Here is a 27787-nt window from a genome sequence, read left to right as displayed (position 1 = left end):
TTTATGTTAAAATCATATTTTATTGACACCAGTTTTATACAATTGATAATTTAGTGTGACCACACAGCTGCAAGACAATTGTAGAGGTATTTGGAGTGGACAAATCATGAAGTTCTCGGTTGGGTTGAATCCTGGATGTTGTTAAGAAGTCGAACCGCTCCGATGTTTGTCAAAGTTTCAGTGTCTCACGGAGTTCCGACCAGAGAGCAGACACTATCCCACACTCCCTCTCCATATGTGTAGTTATATAACATTTCTCTGGTAACCGGAACAGCATCTAAGGACGCCAAGGAAAAAAAGGTGTCATCATCCATAGCTTGAAACAGGATATATGTGCTAAAAAGAACCAAGTTTCTTAATGCATTATGGATCAACCCAACATGGCCCCAATGCATTGTGAGATTGGTTAAAACTTTGCTATCTATTTTGCAGATATGTTAATGCAACCATAAAATAACTTCCAAGTTCCTACTATTTCAACAGTTCTTTAGGATATAATCTTGAAAACTCCAAAATAACAGTAATAGATATTAGGTTATTTAACTAGTAGGCCTGATATGTTGAGCCATTCAGCATGTATTGTACAACTCTAGCTGTGATGTTTGTCCAGGCTGCTGGGATTCTCAGTTCTGCTGGACAACATCTGGATTGTACTAGTTACTACTTCTTAGAGGATGGCTTTCTCTACCAGAATGGAGGATTTACAATTCTTAAGACTCCTAAGATGTGAGTGGCCCCTTATAATTTATTTATTTATTTATATTTATTTAAATGATAATCACAATCATTATGGTTTGGGGGGTACAGGGGCTATGGGGTAGGGCGTAGAGGTTACGAGGTAGGGTAGCATAGGGTACCGAGGTTACGAGAAAGGGTAGCATAGGGTACCGAGGTTACAGGTTAGGGTAGCATAGAGTAACGAGGTTACAGGCTAGGGTAGCATACAGTACCGAGGATACGGGATAGGGTACAGAGGCTGTAAAGGCAGTTGGTGGTAGGGAGGGTAGCATAGGGTACAGAGGCTGAAAAGGCAGTTGGTAGGGCAGTGTAGAGTAGGTACAGGATACGGGTAGGGCAGTGAAGGTTTAGGGGCTTAAGGGAGAGGCAGTGTAGAGTGCAGGGTAGCTAATTAAGGGACAGCGAAGTGATACAGCGAGGGCTACTGATAGGGCAGTGTTGTGTGCATGACTAATGGTAGGGTGCAGGGCTACTGATAAGGAAGTGTTGTTTGCATGACTGGTGATAGGCAGTGCTGTGTGGGTACAGCTAGGGCCAGTAGGGCAGGGTAGGGTACAGCCGGGGGCAAGCAGGGCAGGGCTGGGTATAGCCAGGGGCGAGCAGGGCAGCGTAGGGGTACAGCTAGGGCCACTAGAGCAGGGTAGGTACAGCCAGGGCCAGTATAGCAGGCTAGGGTACAGCTGGGGGCGAGCAGGGCACGGTAGGGGACAGCTAGGGCGAGCAGGGCAGGGTAGGGTACAGCTAGGGCCAGTATAGCAGGCTAGGTACAGCCAGGGCCAGTATAGCAGGCTAGGGTACAGCTGGGGGCGAGCAGGGAAGGGTAGGGGACAGCTAGGGCGAGCAGGGAAGGGTAGGGTACAGCTAGGGCCAGTATAGCAGGGTAGGTACAGCCAGGGCCAGCATAGCAGGCTAGGGTAGGGTACAGCCAGGGCCAGCAGGCCAGGGTAGGGTACAGCTAGGGCCAGCAGGGCAGGATAGGGTACAGCCGGGGGCGGGCAGGGCAGGGTAGGGTACAGCCGGGGGCGGGCAGGGCAGGGTAGGGTACAGCTAGGGCTAGTATAGCAGGCTAGGGTAGGGTACAGCTAGGGCCAGTAGGGCAGGGTAGGGTACAGCTGATCCACTAGAGCAGGGTAGGTACAGCCAGGGCCAGTATAGCAGGCTAGGGTACAGCTGGGGGCGAGTAGGGCACGGTAGGGGACAGCTAGGGCCAGTAGGGCAGGGTAGAGTACAGCCGGGGGCAAGCAGGGCAGGGCTGGGTATAGCCAGGGGCGAGCAGGGCAGCGTAGGGGTACAGCTAGGGCCAGCAGGTCAGGGTAGGGTACTGCTAGGGCCAGCAGGGCAGGATAGTGTACAGCCGGAGGCAAGCAGGGCAGGGCTGGGTATAGCCAGGGGTGAGCAGGGCAGCGTAGGGGTACAGCTAGGGCCACAAGAGCAGGGTAGGTACAGCCTGGGGCCAGTATAGTGGGTAGGGTACAACTGGGGGCGAGCAGGGAAGGGTAGGGTACAGCTAGGGCCAGTATAGCAGGCTAGGGTGGGTACAGCCAGGGCCACTAGAGCAGGGTAGGGTAGGGTACAGCCAGGGCCACTAGAGCAGGGTAGGGTAGGGGTACAGCTAGGGCCACAAGAGCAGGGTAGGTACAGCCTGGGGCCAGTATAGCAGGGTAGGGTACAGCTAGGGCCAGTAGGGCAGGATAGGGTACAGCCGCGGGCGGGCAGGGAAGGGTAGGGTACAGCTAGGGCCAGTAGGCCAGGGTAGGGTACAGCTAGGGCCAGTAGGGCAGGGTAGGGTTCAGCTAGGGCCTGTAGGGCAGGGTAGGGTTCAGCTAGGGCCTGTAGGGCAGGGCTGGGTATAGCCAGGGACGAGCAGGGCAGCGTAGGGGTACAGCTAGGGCCACAAGAGCAGGGTAGGTACAGTCTGGGCCGGTATAGCAGGCTAGGGTACAGCTGGGGGCGAGCAGGGCAGGGTAGGGTACAGCCGGGGTCAAGCAGGGCAGGGCTGGGTATAGCTCGGGGCGAGCAGGGCAGGGTAGGGTACAGCCAGGGCCACTATAGCAGGGTAGGGTAGGGTACAGCTAGGGCCAGCAGGGAAGGGTAGGGTACAGCTAGGGCCAGTATAGCAGGCTAGGGTAGGGTACAGCCAGGGCCACTAGGGTAGGGTAGGTACAGCCTGGGGCAAGTAGGGCAGGGTACAGCTAGGGCCAGCAGGTCAGGGTAGGGTACAGCTAGGGCCAGGGCCAGAAGGGAGGGCAGGGCAGGGCTGGGTATAGCCAGGGGCGAGCAGGGCAGCGTAGGGGTACAGCTAGGGCCTCAAGAGCAGGGTAGGTACAGCCTGGGGCCAGTATAGCAGGGTAGAGCCAGGGCCAGCAGGTCAGGGTAGGGTAAAGCTATGGCCAGCAGGGCAGGATAGGGTACAGCCGCGGGCGGGCAGGGCAGGGTAGGGTACAGATATGGCCAGTAGATCAGGATAGGGTACAGCTAGGGCCAGTAGATCAGGATAGGGTACAGCTAGGGCCACAAGAGCAGGGTAGCTACAGCCTGGGGCAAGTAGGGCAGGGTACAGCTAGGGCCAGCAGGTCAGGGTAGGGTACAGCTAGAACCAGCAGGGCAGGATAGGGTACAGCCGGTGGGGCAGCGTAGGGGTACAGCTAGGGCCACAAGAGCAGGGTAGGTACAGCCTGGGGCCAGTATAGCAGGGTAGGGTACAGCTGGGGGCGAGCAGGGAAGGGTAGGGGACAGCTAGGGCCAGTAGGGCAGGGTAGAGTACAGCCGGGGGCAAGCAGGGCAGGGCTGGGTATAGCCAGGGGCGAGCAGGGCAGCGTAGGGGTACAGCTAGGGCCACTAGAGCAGGGTAGGGTACAGCTAGGGCCAGTAGGGCAGGGTAGGGTACAGCTAGGGCCAGTAGGGCAGGGTAGGGTTCAGCTAGGGCCTGGAGGGCAGGGCTTGGTATAGTCAGGGACGAGCAGGGCAGCGTACGAGTACAGCTAGGGCCAGTAGGGCAGGGTAGGGTACAGCTAGGGCCAGTAGGGCAGGGTAGGGTTCAGCTAGGGCCTGGAGGGCAGGGCTTGGTATAGTCAGGGACGAGCAGGGCAGCGTACGAGTACAGCTAGGGCCAGTAGGGCAGGGTAGGGTACAGCTAGGGCCAGTAGGTCAGGATAGGGTACAGCTAGGGCCACTAGAGCAGGGTAGGTACAGCCAGGGCCAGTATAGCAGGGTAGGGTACAGCTGGGGGCGAGTAGGGCACGGTAGGGGCCAGCTAGGGCGAGCAGGGCAGAGTAGGGTACAGCTAGGGCCAGTATAGCAGGCGAGGGTGTAGCCAGGGACAGTATAGCAGGCTAGGGTGTAGCCAGGGACAGTATAGCAGGCTAGGGTACAGCTGGGGGCGAGCAGGGCAGGGTAGGGTACAGCCGGGGCGAGCAGGGAAGGGTAGGGTACAGCTAGGGCCAGTATAGCAGGCTAGGGTACAGCTGGGGCCACAAGAGCAGGGTAGGTACAGCCTGGGGCCAGTATAGTGGGTAGGGTACAGCTGGGGGCGAGCAGGGAAGGGTAGGGGACAGCTAGGGCGAGCAGGGAAGGGTAGGGTACAGCTAGGGCCAGTATAGCAGGCTAGGGTGGGTACAGCCAGGGCCACTAGAGCAGGGTAGGGTAGGGTACAGCCAGGGCCACTAGAGCAGGGTAGGGTAGGGGTACAGCTAGGGCCACAAGAGCAGGGTAGGTACAGCCTGGGGCAAGTATAGCAGGGTAGGGTACAGCTAGGGCCAGTAGGGCAGGATAGGGTACAGCCGCGGGCGGGCAGGGAAGGGTAGGGTACAGCTAGGGCCAGTAGGCCAGGGTAGGGTACAGCTAGGGCCAGTAGGGCAGGGTAGGGTTCAGCTAGGGCCTGTAGGGCAGGGCTGGGTATAGCCAGGGACGAGCAGGGCAGCGTAGGGGTACAGCTAGGGCCACAAGAGCAGGGTAGGTACAGTCTGGGCCGGTATAGCAGGCTAGGGTACAGCTGGGGGCGAGCAGGGCAGGGTAGGGTACAGCCGGGGTCAAGCAGGGCAGGGCTGGGTATAGCTCGGGGCGAGCAGGGCAGGGTAGGGTACAGCCAGGGCCACTATAGCAGGGTAGGGTAGGGTACAGCTAGGGCCAGCAGGGAAGGGTAGGGTAAAGCTAGGGCCAGTATAGCAGGCTAGGGTAGGGTACATCCAGGGCCACTAGGGTAGGGTAGGTACAGCCTGGGGCAAGTAGGGCAGGGTACAGCTAGGGCCAGCAGGTCAGGGTAGGGTACAGCTAGGGCCAGGGCCAGAAGGGAGGGCAGGGCAGGGCTGGGTATAGCCAGGGGCGAGCAGGGCAGCGTAGGGGTACAGCTAGGGCCTCAAGAGCAGGGTAGGTACAGCCTGGAGCCAGTATAGCAGGGTAGAGCCAGGGCCAGCAGGTCAGGGTAGGGTAAAGCTATGGCCAGCAGGGCAGGATAGGGTACAGCCGCGGGCGGGCAGGGCAGGGTAGGGTACAGATAGGGCCAGTAGATCAGGATAGGGTACAGCTAGGCCAGTAGGGCAGGGTAGGGTACAGCTATGGCCAGTAGGGCTGGGTAGGGTACAGCTAGGGCCAGTAGATCAGGATAGGGTACAGCTAGGGCCACAAGAGCAGGGTAGGTACAGCCTGGGGCAAGTAGGGCAGGGTACAGCTAGGGCCAGCAGGTCAGGGTAGGGTACAGCTAGAACCAGCAGGGCAGGATAGGGTACAGCCGGTGGGGCAGCGTAGGGGTACAGCTAGGGCCACAAGAGCAGGGTAGGTACAGCCTGGGGCCAGTATAGCAGGGTAGGGTACAGCTGGGGGCGAGCAGGGAAGGGTAGGGGACAGCTAGGGCGAGCAGGGAAGGGTAGGGTACAGCTAGGGCTAGTATAGCAGGCTAGGGTACAGCTGGGGGCGAGCAGGGAAGGGTAGGGGACAGCTAGGGCCAGCAGGGAAGGGTAGGGTACAGCTAGGGCCAGTATAGCAGGCTAGGGTAGGGTACAGCCAGGGCCACTAGAGCAGGGTAGGGTAGGGTACAGCCAGGGCCAGCAGGTCAGGGTAGGGTACAGCCGGGGGCGGGCAGGGCAGGGTAGGGTACAGCTAGGGCCAGTAGATGAGGATAGGGTACAGCTAGGGCCAGTAGGGCAGGGTAAGGTACAGCTAGGGCCAGTAGGGCAGGGTAGGGTACAGCTAGGGCCAGTAGGGCATGGTAGGGTACAGCTAGGGCCAGTAGATCAGGGTAGGGTACAGCTAGAATCAGCAGGGCAGGATAGGGTACAGCCGGTGGGGCAGCGTAGGGGTACAGCTAGGGCCACAAGAGCAGGGTAGGTACAGCCTGGGGCCAGTATAGCAGGGTAGGGTACAGCTGGGGGCGAGCAGGGAAGGGTAGGGGACAGCTAGGGCGAGCAGGGAAGGGTAGGGTACAGCTAGGGCCAGTATAGCAGGGTAGGTACAGCCAGGGCCAGCATAGCAGGCTAGGGTAGGGTACAGCTGGGGGCGAGCAGGGAAGGGTAGGGGACAGCTAGGGCCAGTAGGGCAGGGTAGAGTACAGCCGGGGGCAAGCAGGGCAGGGCTGGGTATAGCCAGGGGCGAGCAGGGCAGCGTAGGGGTACAGCTAGGGCCACTAGAGCAGGGTAGGTACAGCCAGGGCCAGTATAGCAGGCTAGGGTACAGCTGGGGGCGAGCAGGGAAGGGTAGGGTACAGCTAGGGCCAGTATAGCAGGCTAGGGTAGGGTACAGCCAGGGCCACTAGAGCAGGGTAGGGTAGGGTACAGCCAGGGCCAGCAGGTCAGGGTAGGGTAAAGCTAGGGCCAGCAGGGCAGGATAGGGTACAGCCGGGGGCGGGCAGGGCAGGGTAGGGTACAGCTAGGGCCAGTAGATAAGGATAGGGTACAGCTAGGGCCAGTAGGGCAGGGTAGGGTACAGCTAGGGCCAGTAGGGCAGGGTAGGGTACAGCTAGGGCCAGTAGGGCAGGGTAGGGTTCAGCTAGGGCCTGGAGGGCAGGGCTTGGTATAGTCAGGGACGAGCAGGGCAGCGTACGAGTACAGCTAGGGCCAGTAGGGCAGGGTAGGGTACAGCTAGGGCCAGTAGGTCAGGATAGGGTACAGCTAGGGCCACTAGAGCAGGGTAGGTACAGCCAGGGCCAGTATAGCAGGCTAGGGTACAGCTGGGGGCGAGTAGGGCACGGTAGGGGACAGCTAGGGCCAGTAGGGCAGGGTAGAGTACAGCCGGAAACAAGCAGGGCAGGGCTGGGTATAGCCAGGGGTGAGCAGGGCAGCGTAGGGGTACAGCTAGGGCCAGCAGGTCAGGGTAGGGTACTGCTAGGGCCAGCAGGGCAGGATAGTGTACAGCCGGAGGCAAGCAGGGCAGGGCTGGGTATAGCCAGGGGTGAGCAGGGCAGCGTAGGGGTACAGCTAGGGCACAAGAGCAGGGTAGGTACAGCCTGGGGCCAGTATAGTGGGTAGGGTACAGCTGGGGGCGAGCAGGGAAGGGTAGGGGACAGCTAGGGCGAGCAGGGAAGGGTAGGGTACAGCTAGGGCCAGTATAGCAGGCTAGGGTTGGTACAGCCAGGGCCACTAGAGCAGGGTAGGGTAGGGTACAGCCAGGGCCACTAGAGCAGGGTAGGGTAGGGGTACAGCTAGGGCCACAAGAGCAGGGTAGGTACAGCCTGGGGCCAGTATAGCAGGGTAGGGTACAGCTAGGGCCAGTAGGGTAGGATAGGGTACAGCCGCGGGCGGGCAGGGAAGGGTAGGGTACAGCTAGGGCCAGTAGGCCAGGGTAGGGTACAGCTAGGGCCAGTAGGGCAGGGTAGGGTTCAGCTAGGGCCTGTAGGGCAGGGCTGGGTATAGCCAGGGACGAGCAGGGCAGCGTAGGGGTACAGCTAGGGCCACAAGAGCAGGGTAGGTACAGTCTGGGCCGGTATAGCAGGCTAGGGTACAGCTGGGGGCGAGCAGGGCAGGGTAGGGTACAGCCGGGGTCAAGCAGGGCAGGGCTGGGTATAGCTCGGGGCGAGCAGGGCAGGGTAGGGTACAGCCAGGGCCACTATAGCAGGGTAGGGTAGGGTACAGCTAGGGCCAGCAGGGAAGGGTAGGGTACAGCTAGGGCCAGTATAGCAGGCTAGGGTAGGGTACAGCCAGGGCCACTAGGGTAGGGTAGGTACAGCCTGGGGCAAGTAGGGCAGGGTACAGCTAGGGCCAGCAGGTCAGGGTAGGGTACAGCTAGGGCCAGGGCCAGAAGGGAGGGCAGGGCAGGGCTGGGTATAGCCAGGGGCGAGCAGGGCAGCGTAGGGGTACAGCTAGGGCCTCAAGAGCAGGGTAGGTACAGCCTGGGGCCAGTATAGCAGGGTAGAGCCAGGGCCAGAAGGTCAGGGTAGGGTAAAGCTATGGCCAGCAGGGCAGGATAGGGTACAGCCGCGGGCGGGCAGGGCAGGGTAGGGTACAGATATGGCCAGTAGATCAGGATAGGGTACAGCTAGACCAGTAGGGCAGGGTAGGGTACAGCTATGGCCAGTAGGGCTGGGTAGGGTACAGCTAGGGCCAGTAGATCAGGAGAGGGTACAGCTAGGGCCACAAGAGCAGGGTAGCTACAGCCTGGGGCAAGTAGGGCAGGGTACAGCTAGGGCCAGCAGGTCAGGGTAGGGTACAGCTAGAACCAGCAGGGCAGGATAGGGTACAGCCGGTGGGGCAGCGTAGGGGTACAGCTAGGGCCACAAGAGCAGGGTAGGTACAGCCTGGGGCCAGTATAGCAGGCTAGGGTACAGCTGGGGGCGAGCAGGGAAGGGTAGGGGACAGCTAGGGCCAGTAGGGCAGGGTAGAGTACAGCCGGGGGCAAGCAGGGCAGGGCTGGGTATAGCCAGGGGCGAGCAGGGCAGCGTAGGGGTACAGCTAGGGCCACTAGAGCAGGGTAGGGTACAGCTAGGGCCAGTAGATCAGGATAGGGTACAGCTAGGGCCACGTAGGTACAGCCGGGGGCAAGCAGGGCAGGGTACAGCCAGGGCCAGCAGGTCTGGGTAGGGTATAACAAGGGCCAGCAGGGCAGCGTAGGGGTGCAGCTAGGGCCACTAGAGCAGGGTAGGTACAGCCAGGGCCAGTATAGCAGGCTAGGGTCCAGCTGGGGTTGAGCAGGACAGGGTAGGGGTACAGCCAGGGCGGCAGCAGGACAGGGTAGGGTACAGCCACGGCCAGCAGGGCAGGATAGGGTATGGTATAGCCAGGGCCAGCTGGGCAGTGTAGGGTACAGCAAGAGCCAGCAGGGCAGCGTAGGGTAGGGTACAGCCGGGGGCGAGCAGGGCAGGGTAGCAGAAAGCTAGGGCGAGCAGGGTAGGTTAGGGTACAGCATGGGCCACTAGAGCAGGGTAGGTACAGCCAGGGCCGGTATAGCAGGCTAGGGTACAGATGGGGCCAGTAGGGCAGAGTAGGGTACAGCAAGGGCCAGTAGGGCAGGGTAGGGTACAGCCGGGGGCAAGCAGGGCAGGGTAGGGTACAGCCTGGGGCGAGGAGGGCAGAGTACAGCCGGGGGCAAGCAGGGCAGGGTAGGGTACAGCTTGGACCGTTATGCCTACCGTTATGCCCTGCTGGCCCTAGCTGTACCCTGCCCTGCTTGCCCCAGGCTGTACCTACCCTGCTCTTGTGGCCCTAGCTGTACCCTACGCTGCCCTGCTCGCCCTAGCTGTCCCCTACCGTGCCCTGCTCGCCCCCAGCTGTACCCTAGCCTGCTATACTGGCCCTGTCTGTACCTACCCTGCTCTAGTGGCCCTAGCTGTACCCTATCCTGATCTACTGGCCCTAGCTGTACCCTACCCATCCCTACTGGCCCTAGCTGTACCCTACTCGCCCTACTGGCCCTAGCTGTACCCTACCCTTCCCTACTGGCCCTAGCTGTACCCTACGCTGCCCTGCTGGCCCTGGCTACACCCTAGCCTGCTATACTGGCCCTAGCTGTACCCTACCCTGCCCTCCCTGGCTGTACCCTAACCTGCCCTGCTAGCACTGGCTATACCCTACCCTGCCCTTGCAGCCCTAGCTGTACCCTATCCTGATCTACTGGCCCTAGCTGTACCCTACCCTGCCCTACTGGCCCTAACTGTACCCTACGCTGCCCTGCTTGCCCTGGCTATACCCCTCCCCTGCCCTGCTCGCCCCCAGCTATACCCTACCCTGCTCTACTGGCCCAAGCTGTATATCCCACCCTGCCATAACGGTCCAAGCTGTACCCTACCCTGCCCTGCTTGCCCCCGGCTGTACTCTGCCCTCCTCGCCCCAGGCTGTACCCTACCCTGCCCTGCTTGCCCCCGGCTGTACCCTACCCTGCCCTACTGGCCCTTGCTGTACCCTACTCTGCCCTACTGGCTCTATCTGTACCCTACCCTGATCTACTGGCCCTAGCTGTACCCTACCCTGCCCTACTGGCCCTAGCTGTACCCTACCCTGCCCTACTGGCCCCATCTGTACCCTAGCCTGCTATACTGGCCCTGGCTGTACCTACCCTGCTCTAGTGGCCCATGCTGTACCCTAAACTACCCTGCTCGCCCTAGCTTTCTGCTACCCTTCCCTGCTCGCCCCCGGCTGTACCCTACCCTACGCTGCCCTGCTGGCTCTTGCTGTACCCTACACTGCCCAGCTGGCCCTGGCTATACCATACCCTATCCTGCCCTGCTGGCCGTGGCTGTACCCTACCCTGTCCTGCTGCCGCCCTGGCTGTACCCCTACCCTGTCCTGCTCAACCCCAGCTGGACCCTAGCCTGCTATACTGGCCCTGGCTGTACCTACCCTGCTCTAGTGGCCCTAGCTGCACCCCTACGCTGCCCTGCTGGCCCTTGTTATACCCTACCCAGACCTGCTGGCCCTGGCTGTACCCTGCCCTGCTTGCCCCCGGCTGTACCTACGTGGCCCTAGCTGTACCCTATCCTGATCTACTGGCCCTAGCTGTACCCTACCCTGCCCTGCTCGCCCTAGCTGTCCCCTACCCTGCCCTGCTCGCCCCAGCTGTACCCTAGCCTGCTATACTGGCCCTGGCTGTACCTACCCTGCTCTACTGGCCCTAGCTGTACCCTACCCTGATCGACTGGCCCTGGCTGTACCCTACCTTACCCTGCTCTAGTGGCCCTGGCTGTACCCTAACCTGCCCTGCTAGCACTGGCTATACCCTACCCTGCCCTGCTGGCCCTGGCTGTACCTACCCTGCTCTACTGGCCCTAGCTGTACCCTACCCTGATCGACTGGCCCTGGCTGTACCCTACCTTACCCTGCTCTAGTGGCCCTGGCTGTACCCTAACCTGCCCTGCTAGCACTGGCTATACCCTACCCTGCCCTGCTGGCCCTGGCTATACCTTACCCTGCCCTGCTGGCCCTAGCTGTACCCTGCCCTGCTTGCCCCAGGCTGTACCTACCCTGCTCTTGTGGCCCTAGCTGTACCCTACGCTGCCCTGCTGGCCCTGGCTACACCCTAGCCTGCTATACTGGACCTAGCTGTACCCTACCCTGCCCTGCTCGCCCTAGCTGTCCCCTACCCTGCCCTGCTCGCCCCAGCTGTACCCTAGCCTGCTATACTGGCCCTGGCTGTACCTACCCTGCTCTACTGGCCCTAGCTGTACCCTACCCTGATCGACTGGCCCTGGCTGTACCCTACCTTACCCTGCTCTAGTGGCCCTGGCTGTACCCTACCTTACCCTGCTCTAGTGGCCCTGGCTGTACCTACCCTGCTCTACTGGCCCTAGCTGTACCCTACCCTGATCGACTGGCCCTGGCTGTACCCTACCTTACCCTGCTCTAGTGGCCCTGGCTGTACCTACCCTGCTCTACTGGCCCTGGCTGTACCCTACCCTGATCGACTGGCCCTAGCTGTACCCTACCCTGCCCTACTGGCCCTAGCTGTACCCTACCCTGCCCTACTGGCCCTAGCTGTACCCTACGCTGCCCTGCTGGCCCTGGCTACACCCTAGCCTGCTATACTGGCCCTAGCTGTACCCTACCCTGCCCTCCCTGGCTGTACCCTAAACTGCCCTGCTAGCACTGGCTATACCCTACCCTGCCCTTGCAGCCCTAGCTGTACCCTATCCTGATCTACTGGCCCTAGCTGTACCCTACCCTGCCCTACTGGCCCTAGCTGTACCCTACCCTGCCCTACTGGCCCTAGCTGTACCCTACGCTGCCCTGCTTGCCCTGGCTATACCCCTGCCCTGCCCTGCTCGCCCCCAGCTATACCCTACCCTGCTCTACTGGCCCAAGCTGTATATCCCACCCTGCCATTACGGTCCAAGCTGTACCCTACCCTGCCCTGCTTGCCCCCGGCTGTACTCTGCCCTCCTCGCCCCAGGCTGTACCCTACCCTGCCCTGCTTGCCCCCGGCTGTACCCTACCCTGCCCTACTGGCCCTTGCTGTACCCTACCCTGCCCTACTGGCCCTAGCTGTACCCTACCCTGCCCTACTGGCCCCATCTGTACCCTAGCCTGCTATACTGGCCCTGGCTGTACCTACCCTGCTCTAGTGACCCATGCTGTACCCTAACCTACCCTGCTCGCCCTAGCTTTCTGCTACCCTGCCCTGCTCGCCCCCGGCTGTACCCTACCCTACGCTGCCCTGCTGGCTCTTGCTGTACCCTACACTGCCCAGCTGGCCCTGGCTATACCATACCCTATCCTGCCCTGCTGGCCGTGGCTGTACCCTACCCTGTCCTGCTGCCCTGGCTGTACCCCTACCCTGTCCTGCTCAACCCCAGCTGGACCCTAGCCTGCTATACTGGCCGTGGCTGTACCTACCCTGCTCTAGTGGCCCTAGCTGCACCCTACCCTGCCCTACTGGCCCTAGCTGCACCCCTACGCTGCCCTGCTGGCCCTTGTTATACCCTACCCAGACCTGCTGGCCCTGGCTGTACCCTGCCCTGCTTGCCCCCGGCTGTACCTACGTGGCCCTAGCTGTACCCTATCCTGATCTACTGGCCCTAACTGTACCCTACCCTGCCCTACTGGCCCTAGCTGTACCCTACCCTGCCCTGCTTGCCACAGGCTGTACCTACCCTGCTCTTGTGGCCCTAGCTGTACCCTACGCTGCCCTGCTGGCCCTGGCTACACCCTAGCCTGCTATACTGGCCCTAGCTGTACCCTACCCTGCCCTGCTCGCCCTAGCTGTCCCCTACCCTGCCCTGCTCGCCCCAGCTGTACCCTAGCCTGCTATACTGGCCCTGGCTGTACCTACCCTGCTCTACTGGCCCTAGCTGTACCCTACCTTACCCTGCTCTAGTGGCCCTGGCTGTACCCTAACCTGCCCTGCTAGCACTGGCTATACCCTGCTGGCCATGGCTATACCCTACCCTGCCCTGCTGGCCCTAGCTGTACCCTGCCCTGCTTGCCCCAGGCTGTACCTACCCTGCTCTTGTGGCCCTAGCTGTACCCTACGCTGCCCTGCTCGCCCTAGCTGTCCCCTACCGTGCCCTGCTCGCCCCCAGCTGTACCCTAGCCTGCTATACTGGCCCTGGCTGTACCTACCCTGCTCTAGTGGCCCTAGCTGTACCCTATCCTGATCTACTGGCCCTAGCTGTACCCTACCCATCCCTACTGGCCCTAGCTGTACCCTACTCGCCCTACTGGCCCTAGCTGTACCCTACCCTTCCCTACTGGCCCTAGCTGTACCCTACGCTGCCCTGCTCTGGCCCTAGCTGTACCCTACCCTGATCGACTGGCCCTGGCTGTACCCTACCTTACCCTGCTCTAGTGGCCCTGGCTGTACCCTAACCTGCCCTGCTAGCACTGGCTATACCCTACCCTGCCCTGCTGGCCCTGGCTATACCCTACCCTGCCCTACTGGCCCTAGCTGTACCCTACTCGCCCTACTGGCCCTAGCTGTACCCTACCCTTCCCTACTGGCCCTAGCTGTACCCTACGCTGCCCTGCTGGCCCTGGCTACACCCTAGCCTGCTATACTGGCCCTAGCTGTACCCTACCCTGCCCTCCCTGGCTGTACCCTAACCTGCCCTGCTAGCACTGGCTATACCCTACCCTGCCCTTGCAGCCCTAGCTGTACCCTATCCTGATCTACTGGCCCTAGCTGTACCCTACCCTGCCCTACTGGCCCTAGCTGTACCCTACCCTGCCCTACTGGCCCTAACTGTACCCTACGCTGCCCTGCTTGCCCTGGCTATACCCCTCCCCTGCCCTGCTCGCCCCCAGCTATACCCTACCCTGCTCTACTGGCCCAAGCTGTATATCCCACCCTGCCATAACGGTCCAAGCTGTACCCTACCCTGCCCTGCTTGCCCCCGGCTGTACTCTGCCCTCCTCGCCCCAGGCTGTACCCTACCCTGCCCTGCTTGCCCCCGGCTGTACCCTACCCTGCCCTACTGGCCCTTGCTGTACCCTACTCTGCCCTACTGGCTCTATCTGTACCCTACCCTGATCTACTGGCCCTAGCTGTACCCTACCCTGCCCTACTGGCCCCATCTGTACCCTAGCCTGCTATACTGGCCCTGGCTGTACCTACCCTGCTCTAGTGGCCCATGCTGTACCCTAACCTACCCTGCTCGCCCTAGCTTTCTGCTACCCTGCCCTGCTCGCCCCCGGCTGTACCCTACCCTACGCTGCCCTGCTGGCTCTTGCTGTACCTACCCTGCTCTAGTGGCCCTAGCTGCACCCCTACGCTGCCCTGCTGGCCCTTGTTATACCCTACCCAGACCTGCTGGCCCTGGCTGTACCCTGCCCTGCTTGCCCCCGGCTGTACCTACGTGGCCCTAGCTGTACCCTATCCTGATCTACTGGCCCTAGCTGTACCCTACCCTGCCCTACTGGCCCTAGCTGTACCCTACCCTGCCCTGCTTGCCACAGGCTGTACCTACCCTGCTCTTGTGGCCCTAGCTGTACCCTACCCATCCCTACTGGCCCTAGCTGTACCCTACTCGCCCTACTGGCCCTAGCTGTACCCTACCCTTCCCTACTGGCCCTAGCTGTACCCTACGCTGCCCTGCTGGCCCTGGCTACACCCTAGCCTGCTATACTGGCCCTAGCTGTACCCTACCCTGCCCTCCCTGGCTGTACCCTAACCTGCCCTGCTAGCACTGGCTATACCCTACCCTGCCCTTGCAGCCCTAGCTGTACCCTATCCTGATCTACTGGCCCTAGCTGTACCCAACCCTGCCCTACTGGCCCTAGCTGTACCCTACCCTGCCCTACTGGCCCTAACTGTACCCTACGCTGCCCTGCTTGCCCTGGCTATACCCCTCCCCTGCCCTGCTCGCCCCCAGCTATACCCTACCCTGCTCTACTGGCCCAAGCTGTATATCCCACCCTGCCATAACGGTCCAAGCTGTACCCTACCCTGCCCTGCTTGCCCCCGGCTGTACTCTGCCCTCCTCGCCCCAGGCTGTACCCTACCCTGCCCTGCTTGCCCCCGGCTGTACCCTACCCTGCCCTACTGGCCCTTGCTGTACCCTACTCTGCCCTACTGGCTCTATCTGTACCCTACCCTGATCTACTGGCCCTAGCTGTACCCTACCCTGCCCTACTGGCCCTAGCTGTACCCTACCCTGCCCTACTGGCCCCATATGTACCCTAGCCTGCTATACTGCCTGCTATGGCTGTACCTACCCTGCTCTAGTGGCCCATGCTGTACCCTAACCTACCCTGCTCGCCCTAGCTTTCTGCTACCCTGCCCTGCTCGCCCCCGGCTGTACCCTACCCTACGCTGCCCTGCTGGCTCTTGCTGTACCCTACACTGCCCAGCTGGCCCTGGCTATACCATACCCTATCCTGCCCTGCTGGCCGTGGCTGTACCCTACCCTGTCCTGCTGCCGCCCTGGCTGTACCCCTACCCTGTCCTGCTCAACCCCAGCTGGACCCTAGCCTGCTATATTGGTTCTGGCTGTACCTACCCTGCTCTAGTGGCCCTAGCTGCACCCCTACGCTGCCCTGCTGGCCCTTGTTATACCCTACCCAGACCTGCTGGCCCTGGCTGTACCCTGCCCTGCTTGCCCCCGGCTGTACCTACGTGGCCCTAGCTGTACCCTATCCTGATCTACTGGCCCTAGCTGTACCCTACCCTGCCCTGCTCGCCCTAGCTGTCCCCTACCCTGCCCTGCTCGCCCCAGCTGTACCCTAGCCTGCTATACTGGCCCTGGCTGTACCTACCCTGCTCTGGCCCTAGCTGTACCCTACCCTGATCGACTGGCCCTGGCTGTACCCTACCTTACCCTGCTCTAGTGGCCCTGGCTGTACCCTAACCTGCCCTGCTAGCACTGGCTATACCCTACCCTGCCCTGCTGGCCCTGGCTATACCCTACCCTGCCCTGCTGGCCCTAGCTGTACCCTGCCCTGCTTGCCCCAGGCTGTACCTACCCTGCTCTTGTGGCCCTAGCTGTACCCTACGCTGCCCTGCTCGCCCTAGCTGTCCCCTACGCTGCCCTGCTCGCCCCAGCTGTACCCATCCCTACTGGCCCTAGCTGTACCCTACCCTGCCCTACTGGCCCTAGCTGTACCCTACCCTGCCCTACTGCACCCTAGCTGTACCCTGCCCTGCTTGCCACAGGCTGTACCTACCCTGCTCTTGTTGCCCTAGCTGTACCCTACGCTGCCCTGCTGGCCCTGACTACACCCTAGCCTGCTATACTGGACCTATCTGTACCCTAACCAGCCCTGCTCGCCCTTGTTATACCCTACCCTCTCCTACTGGCCCTAGCTGTACCCTACCCTGATCTACTGGCCCTGGCTGTACCCTACCTTACCCTGCTCTAGTGGCCCTGGCTGTACCCTAACCTGCCCTGCTGGCACTGGCTTTACCCTACCCTGCCCTGCTGGCCCTGGCTATACCCTACCCTGCCCTGCTGGCCCTAGCTGTACCCTGCCCTGCTTGCCCCAGGCTGTACCTACCCTGCTCTTGTGGCCCTAGCTGTACCCTACGCTGCCCTGCTGGCCCTGGCTACACCCTAGCTTGCTATACTGGACCTAGCTGTACCCTACCCTGCCCTGCTCGCCCTAGCTGTCCCCTACCCTGCCCTGCTCGCCCCAGCTGTACCCTAGCCTGCTATACTGGCCCTGGCTGTACCTACCCTGCTCTACTGGCCCTAGCTGTACCCTACCCTGCCCTGCTGGCCCTGGCTATACCCTACCCTGCCCTGCTGGCCCTAGCTGTACCCTGCCCTGCTTGCCCCAGGCTGTACCTACCCTGCTCTTGTGGCCCTAGCTGTACCCTACGCTGCCCTGCTTGCCCTGGCTATACCCCTGCCCTGCCCTGCTCGCCCCCAGCTATACCCTACCCTGCTCTACTGGCCCAAGCTGTATATCCCACCCTGCCATAACGGTCCAAGCTGTACCCTACCCTGCCCTGCTTGCCCCCGGCTGTACTCTGCCCTCCTCGCCCCAGGCTGTACCCTACCCTGCCCTGCTTGCCCCCGGCTGTACCCTACCCTGCCCTACTGGCCCTTGCTGTACCCTTCTCTGCCCTACTGGCTCTATCTGTACCCTACCCTGATCTACTGGCCCTAGCTGTACCCTACCCTGCCCTACTGGCCCTAGCTGTACCCTACCCTGCCCTACTGGCCCCATCTGTACCCCTACCCTGTCCTGCTCAACCCCAGCTGGACCCTAGCCTGCTATACTGGCCCTGGCTGTACCTACCCTGCTAGGGTGGCCCTAGCTGCACCCCTACGCTGCCCTGCTGGCCCTTGTTATACCCTACCCAGACCTGCTGGCCCTGGCTGTACCCTGCCCTGCTTGCCCCCGGCTGTACCTACGTGGCCCTAGCTGTACCCTATCCTGATCTACTGGCCCTAGCTGTACCCTACCCTGCCCTGCTTGCCCCCGGCTGTACTCTGCCCTCCTCGCCCCAGGCTGTACCCTACCCTGCCCTGCTTGCCCCCGGCTGTACCCTACCCTGCCCTACTGGCCCTTGCTGTACCCTACTCTGCCCTACTGGCTCTATCTGTACCCTACCCTGATCTACTGGCCCTAGCTGTACCCTACCCTGCCCTACTGGCCCTAGCTGTACCCTACCCTGCCCTACTGGCCCCATCTGTACCCTAGCCTGCTATACTGGCCCTGGCTGTACCTATCCTGCTCTAGTGGCCCATGCTGTACCCTAACCTACCCTGCTCGCCCTGGCTATACCCCTGCCCTGCCCTGCTCGCCCCCAGCTATACCCTACCCTGCTCTACTGGCCCAAGCTGTATATCCCACCCTGCCATAACGGTCCAAGCTGTACCCTACCCTGCCCTGCTTGCTACCCTGATCGACTGGCCCTGGCTGTACCCTACCTTACCCTGCTCTAGTGGCCCTGGCTGTACCCTAACCTGCCCTGCTAGCACTGGCTATACCCTACCCTGCCCTGCTGGCCCTGGCTATACCCTACCCTGCCCTGCTGGCCCTAGCTGTACCCTGCCCTGCTTGCCCCAGGCTGTACCTACCCTGCTCTTGTGGCCCTAGCTGTACCCTACGCTGCCCTGCTCGCCCTAGCTGTCCCCTACCGTGCCCTGCTCGCCCCCAGCTGTACCCTAGCCTGCTATACTGGCCCTGTCTGTACCTACCCTGCTCTAGTGGCCCTAGCTGTACCCTATCCTGATCTACTGGCCCTAGCTGTACCCTACCCATCCCTACTGGCCCTAGCTGTACCCTACTCGCCCTACTGGCCCTAGCTGTACCCTACCCTTCCCTACTGGCCCTAGCTGTACCCTACGCTGCCCTGCTGGCCCTGGCTACACCCTAGCCTGCTATACTGGCCCTAGCTGTACCCTACCCTGCCCTCCCTGGCTGTACCCTAACCTGCCCTGCTAGCACTGGCTATACCCTACCCTGCCCTTGCAGCCCTAGCTGTACCCTATCCTGATCTACTGGCCCTAGCTGTACCCTACCCTGCCCTACTGGCCCTAGCTGTACCCTACCCTGCCCTACTGGCCCTAACTGTACCCTACGCTGCCCTGCTTGCCCTGGCTATACCCCTCCCCTGCCCTGCTCGCCCCCAGCTATACCCTACCCTGCTCTACTGGCCCAAACTGTATATCCCACCCTGCCATAACGGTCCAAGCTGTACCCTACCCTGCCCTGCTTGCCCCCGGCTGTACTCTGCCCTCCTCGCCCCAGGCTGTACCCTACCCTGCCCTGCTTGCCCCCGGCTGTACCCTACCCTGCCCTACTGGCCCTTGCTGTACCCTACTCTGCCCTACTGGCTCTATCTGTACCCTACCCTGATCTACTGGCCCTAGCTGTACCCTACCCTGCCCTACTGGCCCTAGCTGTACCCTACCCTGCCCTACTGGCCCCATCTGTACCCTAGCCTGCTATACTGGCCCTGGCTGTACCTACCCTGCTCTAGTGGCCCATGCTGTACCCTAACCTACCCTGCTCGCCCTAGCTTTCTGCTACCCTTCCCTGCTCGCCCCCGGCTGTACCCTACCCTACGCTGCCCTGCTGGCTCTTGCTGTACCCTACACTGCCCAGCTGGCCCTGGCTATACCATACCCTATCCTGCCCTGCTGGCCGTGGCTGTACCCTACCCTGTCCTGCTGCCGCCCTGGCTGTACCCCTACCCTGTCCTGCTCAACCCCAGCTGGACCCTAGCCTGCTATACTGGCCCTGGCTGTACCTACCCTGCTCTAGTGGCCCTAGCTGCACCCCTACGCTGCCCTGCTGGCCCTTGTTATACCCTACCCAGACCTGCTGGCCCTGGCTGTACCCTGCCCTGCTTGCCCCCGGCTGTACCTACGTGGCCCTAGCTGTACCCTATCCTGATCTACTGGCCCTAGCTGTACCCTACCCTGCCCTGCTCGCCCTAGCTGTCCCCTACCCTGCCCTGCTCGCCCCAGCTGTACCCTAGCCTGCTATACTGGCCCTGGCTGTACCTACCCTGCTCTACTGGCCCTAGCTGTACCCTACCCTGATCGACTGGCCCTGGCTGTACCCTACCTTACCCTGCTCTAGTGGCCCTGGCTGTACCCTAACCTGCCCTGCTAGCACTGGCTATACCCTACCCTGCCCTGCTGGCCCTGGCTATACCCTACCCTGCCCTGCTGGCCCTAGCTGTACCCTGCCCTGCTTGCCCCAGGCTGTACCTACCCTGCTCTTGTGGCCCTAGCTGTACCCTACGCTGCCCTGCTCGCCCTAGCTGTCCCCTACGCTGCCCTGCTCGCCCCAGCTGTACCCATCCCTACTGGCCCTAGCTGTACCCTACCCTGCCCTACTGGCCCTAGCTGTACCCTACCCTGCCCTACTGCACCCTAGCTGTACCCTGCCCTGCTTGCCACAGGCTGTACCTACCCTGCTCTTGTTGCCCTAGCTGTACCCTACGCTGCCCTGCTGGCCCTGACTACACCCTAGCCTGCTATACTGGACCTATCTGTACCCTAACCAGCCCTGCTCGCCCTAGCTGTCCCCTACCCTGCCCTGCTATACTGGCCCTAGCTGTACCCTACCCTGCCCTGCTGGCCCTTGTTATACCCTACCCTCTCCTACTGGCCCTAGCTGTACCCTACCCTGATCTACTGGCCCTGGCTGTACCCTACCTTACCCTGCTCTAGTGGCCCTGGCTGTACCCTAACCTGCCCTGCTGGCACTGGCTTTATCCTACCCTGCCCTGCTGGCCCTGGCTATACCCTACCCTGCCCTGCTGGCCCTAGCTGTACCCTGCCCTGCTTGCCCCAGGCTGTACCTACCCTGCTCTTGTGGCCCTAGCTGTACCCTACGCTGCCCTGCTGGCCCTGGCTACACCCTAGCCTGCTATACTGGACCTAGCTGTACCCTACCCTGCCCTGCTCGCCCTAGCTGTCCCCTACCCTGCCCTGCTCGCCCCAGCTGTACCCTAGCCTGCTATACTGGCCCTGGCTGTACCTACCCTGCTCTACTGGCCCTAGCTGTACCCTACCCTGATCGACTGGCCCTGGCTGTACCCTACCTTACCCTGTTCTAGTGGCCCTGGCTGTACCCTAACCTGCCCTGCTAGCACTGGCTATACCCTACCCTGCCCTGCTGGCCCTGGCTATACCTTACCCTGCCCTGCTGGCCCTAGCTGTACCCTGCCCTGCTTGCCCCAGGCTGTACCTACCCTGCTCTTGTGGCCCTAGCTGTACCCTACGCTGCCCTGCTGGCCCTGGCTACACCCTAGCCTGCTATACTGGACCTAGCTGTACCCTACCCTGCCCTGCTCGCCCTAGCTGTCCCCTACCCTGCCCTGCTCGCCCCAGCTGTACCCTAGCCTGCTATACTGGCCCTGGCTGTACCTACCCTGCTCTACTGGCCCTAGCTGTACCCTACCCTGATCGACTGGCCCTGGCTGTACCCTACCTTACCCTGCTCTAGTGGCCCTGGCTGTACCTACCCTGCTCTACTGGCCCTAGCTGTACCCTACCCTGATCGACTGGCCCTGGCTGTACCCTACCTTACCCTGCTCTAGTGGCCCTGGCTGTACCCTAACCTGCCCTGCTAGCACTGGCTATACCCTACCCTGCCCTGTTGGCCCTGGCTATACCTTACCCTGCCCTGCTCGCCCTAGCTGTCCCCTACCGTGCCCTGCTCGCCCCCAGCTGTACCCTAGCCTGCTATACTGGCCCTGGCCGTACCTACCCTGCTCTAGTGGCCCTAGCTGTACCCTATCCTGATCTACTGGCCCTAGCTGTACCCTACCCATCCCTACTGGCCCTAGCTGTACCCTACCCTGCCCTACTGGCCCTAGCTGTACCCTACCCTGCCCTACTGGCCCTGGCTACACCCTAGCCTGCTATACTGGCCCTAGCTGTACCCTACCCTGCCCTCCCTGGCTGTACCCTAAACTGCCCTGCTAGCACTGGCTATACCCTACCCTGCCCTTGCAGCCCTAGCTGTACCCTATCCTGATCTACTGGCCCTAGCTGTACCCTACCCTGCCCTACTGGCCCTAGCTGTACCCTACCCTGCCCTACTGGCCCTAGCTGTACCCTACGCTGCCCTGCTTGCCCTGGCTATACCCCTGCCCTGCCCTGCTCGCCCCCAGCTATACCCTACCCTGCTCTACTGGCCCAAGCTGTATATCCCACCCTGCCATTACGGTCCAAGCTGTACCCTACCCTGCCCTGCTTGCCCCCGGCTGTACTCTGCCCTCCTCGCCCCAGGCTGTACCCTACCCTGCCCTGCTTGCCCCCGGCTGTACCCTACCCTGCCCTACTGGCCCTTGCTGTACCCTACTCTGCCCTACTGGCTCTATCTGTACCCTACCCTGATCTACTGGCCCTAGCTGTACCCTACCCTGCCCTACTGGCCCTAGCTGTACCCTACCCTGCCCTACTGGCCCCATCTGTACCCTAGCCTGCTATACCGGCCCTGGCTGTACCTACCCTGCTCTAGTGGCCCATGCTGTACCCTAACCTTCCCTGCTCGCCCTAGCTTTCTGCTACCCTGCCCTGCTCGCCCCCGGCTGTACCCTACCCTACGCTGCCCTGCTGGCTCTTGCTGTACCCTACACTGCCCAGCTGGCCCTGGCTATACCATACCCTATCCTGCCCTGCTGGCCGTGGCTGTACCCTACCCTGTCCTGCTGCCCTGGCTGTACCCCTACCCTGTCCTGCTCAACCCCAGCTGGACCCTAGCCTGCTATACTGGCCCTAGCTGTACCCTGCCCTACTGGCTCTATCTGAACCCTACCCTGATCTACTGGCCCTGACTGTACCCTACCCTACCCTGCTCTAGTGCCCTACTGGCCCTAGCTGTACCCTATCTTGCCCTACTGGCCCTGACTGTACCCTACCCTACCCTGCTCTAGTGGCCCTGGCTGTACCCTAACCTGCCCTGCTCGCCCTAGCTGTCTCCTACCCTGCCCTGCTCGCCCCCGGCTGTACCCTACACTGCCCTACTGGCCCTAGCTGTACCCTATCTTGCCCTACTGGCCCTAGCTGTACCCTATCTTGCCCTACTGGCCCTGACTGTACCCTACCCTACCCTGCTCTAGTGGCCCTGGCTGTACCCTAACCTGCCCTGCTCGCCCTAGCTGTCTCCTACCCTGGCCCTGCTCGCCCCCAGCTATACCCTACACTGCCCTACTGGCCCTAGCTGTACCCTATCTTGCCCTACTGGCTCCATCTGCACCTAACGCTGCTCTACCTAGTACTTCCTTTATCCCCCACTGCCCTCTTTAGTAATTATTTTCTACTGACATACCGCTTTATACTTGATCTGGTTTTCAGGTTACTCCAGCGGTGATCTTGTTTTACGGGACTCCAGGCCAGGAATGGTCTACACATTGCTGTAAGGTAGACCCAATCCAAGGTTGCGCCGCTGATGCTTTTCCCTCTTTACCTCTTCATTGAAGTTTTTTATTTGGCACAACATGATTGTTCCCATCCTTATGTTGTAATTAATTTTCTGTCAAATAAAATCTTTATGTTAGATTGACCTTTTGCTTTCCTTGACTCACATTTACTTTTCATATGAAAATAAACAAATGTTCATTTAAATAAATTTGAAAAATTAAACATAAAATTGACCCCACACTACCACCACATCACAATCTTATTACCCTTGCTGCAGACTAAGCAAATTAAAATTTCCACTAAAATATTTTGTTAAAATCTCAGATTTATTACGTATTTTATAATACATAGTTTAATGAATACATAGGTTAGCTTCTACAGGCAAGGTAATAAGGTGTGTTACTTAATTAAATATTGTTCGCTCCAAGGATAAAATAAATTAGCCTAATTTTGTTAATATACATCTTGCAACCTAGGAAACATACAATAATTTACTGAATGTCCATAAGGGAAATTTAGGTATTTTAAATAATATATGCAGTTTTAGAACTTTTCTACGTAATCGTTTGAAGTAAACATATTATTTTTTCCAGCTCTAAGAAACGGTATTGAATCAAATTGCATAGATTTCTGCTTTGAGGGTCAAAAATAAAAAGCTCCATTTTACTCCGAACAACCCTGCAAATCCCCTTTACTAACGTCTGGTTCAAATAGCCTAAAAGTAGGTTTACATATTATTTGTAACAAATTTCATCTAAACCAGCTCATTATCCTGCTATCGGACATGCTGTATATTATAAAAATGAATTTGAAAGAATGTTTTTTTTTTTAATCTGGGAACCTTGAAACAAAAAAGTCTGGTGTCTCCGTCTTACCATGAGACCTACGGAATTGCTTATTCCTTAGAATGGGACGATAAGCCAAATTCTATAAATGGGGTAAAATATGAATGTTCAACAAAGTAAATAAGAGGTTAATTGACCTTGGACGTGTATGAATTTGGTGGAATGGTGTTTTTGGTCTCTGACAAAATGGGAAATAGGTACTTGTACGCTAATATTCCATACATGGAAAATTCGCTAAAATTATATGTTTTTGAAGAAATTGGGTAGAAATATGTGAACCCTATCATTCATTCTTAAAACGAGTGGCCGGAATATGGCAACAGGGTTTTATGGGGTTAAGTGAGTTTTTTTTTCAATTTTTCACACTCAAAAGATTAAATTTCACAATTTCTTTACAAACTTGTTGAGTCCAGAAAAAAAAATTATGTATATCTAAGCGTTTTATAAGCTTAATGAGGGAAGTCTGAATAGGAAAATATTTAGTGAAAATCCAATCGGGCAAATGGAATTTGCTTAGACTGCAGGATTGCTGTTGCAGGGGTTTTCTTTACCCTTAGAACAGTTCAGTACAACCAAAAGCGAAAAGGGGCATTTTAGAGCCCACCATTAAAAAATAAATAATACCTTGTTTAAGCTGTATTTACAATTTACAGTAAATAGTGAAAGTGAATAAACACACTACTGACAATCCAGTGGTATGTCTAGATGTAGCCCTATGATATGTATACATTATTTCAGTTCAATAGTAATCATATTGCTGTGACTTGACTACACAACAGTCACACATTGGCTGGTACAGCAAGTCTAGTAACTAAGTTATTAAGTAGCAAACATACCTATGGCGTGTATTCCATTGGCCATTGCAGACTTGATATATGATGAGAGACTTGTCTTCAAACGCTAAAGTTGCGAGCCATCCACGCGATGAAGTTGGCCACCTTCTGTATCTTGACTGGGTCTCGCTTTCCCTGGGCAAATTGAATGTTATTTCCAAACATCTAATAATAATGAATAATTTATTTTATTGGTCATCTGGATACATAACCTATAATTGACAAACAACATTGTGGTTTAAATAAATGTTGAGGAAGTCGAATTACAAAATAATCGTAAGGACTCAGAATGAAGACTTTACAAAGATATTTATGTGAAAATATATAATTTTGAAGTCGTTATTTCTTACATTCAACTCAAATTTTAAAAAATAATAAATTTCACCACACAAAGATGTTTTTAGCCGTTTTACAAAACGTTAATTGGAGGCTGGAAGCTGTCCAATGTGTCCTGTCCTGTGTGGAATTGCTGTCCAGGACCGAAATGGCAGCTGTCATCGTCATTGGGGACCGATTTGGTTTTTACGGCCCTAGGGTCACAAAACCAGTTGTTCGTTTACTTACTTAAAACATCAATGTATATAAAATAAAATATACAAGCAATATCCATATGCACGTTATGTCATCACTGCCTAGCAACTATTTATTAGTATATTATTGCTGGTTCCTCTAGATTATTTCTTCACATCTGGTATTTACTCAGGGGAGGTATAGAAGAGGCTACGATGACAGCTGTGGGCTTCTTATTAGCTGAGGGAACGCCATTACCGTAACAAAACGGACAATAGCCATCGGCCTCGGTGGTCTAATGGTTAGCGTGCTGGGCTGATATACTGTAGGTCCCGGGTTCGAATCCCGCTGGTAGCATTAACTTTTTGTCCAAGATGTTTTTATTATCAGCAAGTTTGGTTGGTTTGGTTCGGTTATTACAGTTTAATTTTATTATTAAGTCGTTATAAAATTTTAATTGAGCAATTTCTAGTTTTATTTAATAAACAGAATTATTTTTCCGATTACTAAACTTTTGTTATATTATTTCTTTATCAGCAAGTTTGGTTAGTTCGGTTAGGTTATGATAGTTTAATTTTATAATTAAAAAATAATAAAATTGAATTTGAGGCATTTATAATTTTATTTTATGAACAGAACTATTTTTGCGATTGGTAAACCTTCATTGCCAAAGTGCTCTCTACTACAGCGCTGTTCACGGAGGAATTTAGAACTAAATGCCTCATTCGTACCTCCCCTAAGTCAGACCCTTCACATCTATATATTTATAACCTTAAAGTTGTAGTTGTGTTAACTGTTTATATGCATTTATAGTGTGAAAATGACAACTTAAGACCCTCAATTTTTGTACAGTGTGGTGAAAAATGGCGTTCGTACCACGGGCCGAGAGGATTTTGCAGCTCTTGACTTGGTCCCGAACTGGTCCTAGGTACGAAACATTCTATGAAGGGGGGCGGCACTAAGGATAGTGCCTAGGGGGGAAATATTTATAAATCCGTCTCTGGTCGGGAAGCAGGGTATATGAAGGTGTATTTATTTATGCATAGGTAAGATAGGCATAAATGCCAAAATCAGACGACCATTTAGATAATGGATTTTGTGGTGTTTACTAATAAATACTGAGACAAAAATAATATGTTACTAACCTGTCCTCAATCAATCCCGATTTGTCGTGGATGTCTAGTTTCAGGGTTAGAATCCTATTTTCAAATCCTTTTCTCATCAACTGTCAAACATATTCTTCTTGCATTTGCCGTTGTCAAAGTTAATTCAAAGTTCACAACATATAAACCAACACATATAAACAAAAGAAACATTTATATTTGCAAAAATATACAAACACGCGGCCGGCCAAGGACAAAACCAGACATGTACAAATTTAAGGAACTCAAATCCGTTGTAAACAAAAAATACCCCAGTCAAACATGTCGAATAAGCAAATTTATATTTGCCTGATTTGATTTCCACTTAAATCTAGAGATTTAAGTTAGCTTTAATTTCGGATTTGGTTTCCTTTAATTAGTAAACGTCAAAAAGGCGATTTATTAGGTTCTGGAATCACACCTGGAAACTTAATTTCAAATTTTTCTTGGCATAAAACAAATTATTCACTTTAGATTGGGGAAATGCCACGTTGTGTCTTATTTACAATAAATTCCCAATAACACCAAACCTCATTGATTGCAACAATGCATATTAGCTGATCAGCAATGTAGTAAAGTATACAGGAATATCAAAAAATAACTTTGTTTTTGTCATTCAAATGTCTCAAAGTACATTTAATTTAGGTTGCACATTTAAAAAAACACTCTTTATAAAGGTGTTGTGAAAATGAGAACCTAATTTTAATACAAACCAATTGATTTTAAAATACATTAATTATTGGTATAGTGTTATGCGTAGCAAATTATTTTTCACTTGTGTTATATGTAGGCCTTTTACTAAATTCCAGGTAATGGTTACACTACCTATATCAAGTCCAATTTGAATAAATTCAGTTATGATCACTTAAAATTTGACAAAAAATTTAAGAGCACGGCTACCAGTTATGGTTGAGAGTTGTGCATTTGACAGTTTTTGATTATAGCCAGGTCCGACATCCATTTAGCTTAGCCGTGTACTCAAACAGCCACTGCATTATTTTAAATCCCCATTGATAATAATTGCCTTTGTATAAACCTTTTTTCAAGTACAATTTAACATTTCTATGGCTAACCTGGTCAGGAAGGTTGTCAAATACTCCGTCTGTGGCGACCAGAATAACATCTCCATCTTCCACTGGGTAATTTCATGTGTCTACTTCCTCTGGCGTATAACACATTGTGTTTTGAAATAGATTTCAACAATGTTTTATTGTGTTAGCCCAAGATAGGCTAAACAATTATAGAACTAAGATTCAGTTAACATCTTTATTACTACTAACTTCCTAACAAGTGTTACATGAAATAAGACATCCTAATAATCTGGGCAGAATAAGACGTGTTTCTAGGCTCTTGGGTTTTATGTCCTTATTTTATTGTCGCGTAGGAAATGGGGCATGCCGGCATGTCTTTATGAAAGTAATTTTTATTTTATTATCATTTATCTTGAAGTAAAATCAATTAAAATAATAATTACAATTTATCGAGGAGATTAACTGTTTCTAAATTTGTGTGTACAAACCATACAAAATTAACAAA

At 56.6% G+C, this 27787-nt stretch overlaps 1 long non-coding RNA gene across 2 annotated transcripts; it reads right to left on the bottom strand.

Moving 5' to 3' along the window:
- LOC128993859 (uncharacterized) lies at positions 1 to 27655 on the bottom strand. 2 transcript variants are annotated; one of them, XR_008490837.1, is made up of 4 exons: positions 27325 to 27655; positions 24603 to 24734; positions 22830 to 23033; positions 1 to 277 (listed from the first exon to the last, which is right to left on the bottom strand). It is a non-coding gene; the product is annotated as an uncharacterized LOC128993859 (long non-coding RNA). The 2 variants fall into 2 exon arrangements; XR_008490838.1 differs by lacking the exon at positions 27325 to 27655 and adding an exon at positions 26255 to 26338.
- Positions 27656 to 27787: the final 132 nt, after the last annotated feature.

Source organism: Macrosteles quadrilineatus, unplaced genomic scaffold, assembly GCF_028750875.1.
Source record: "Macrosteles quadrilineatus isolate MER2022 unplaced genomic scaffold, UCM_ALF_1.0 Scaffold_1__1_contigs__length_201487025, whole genome shotgun sequence".
Classification (NCBI taxonomy): Eukaryota; Metazoa; Arthropoda; class Insecta; order Hemiptera; family Cicadellidae; genus Macrosteles; species Macrosteles quadrilineatus.
The sequence above is the reverse complement of the archived record's forward strand: the minus strand, read 5'-3'. Positions and strand labels throughout refer to the sequence as shown.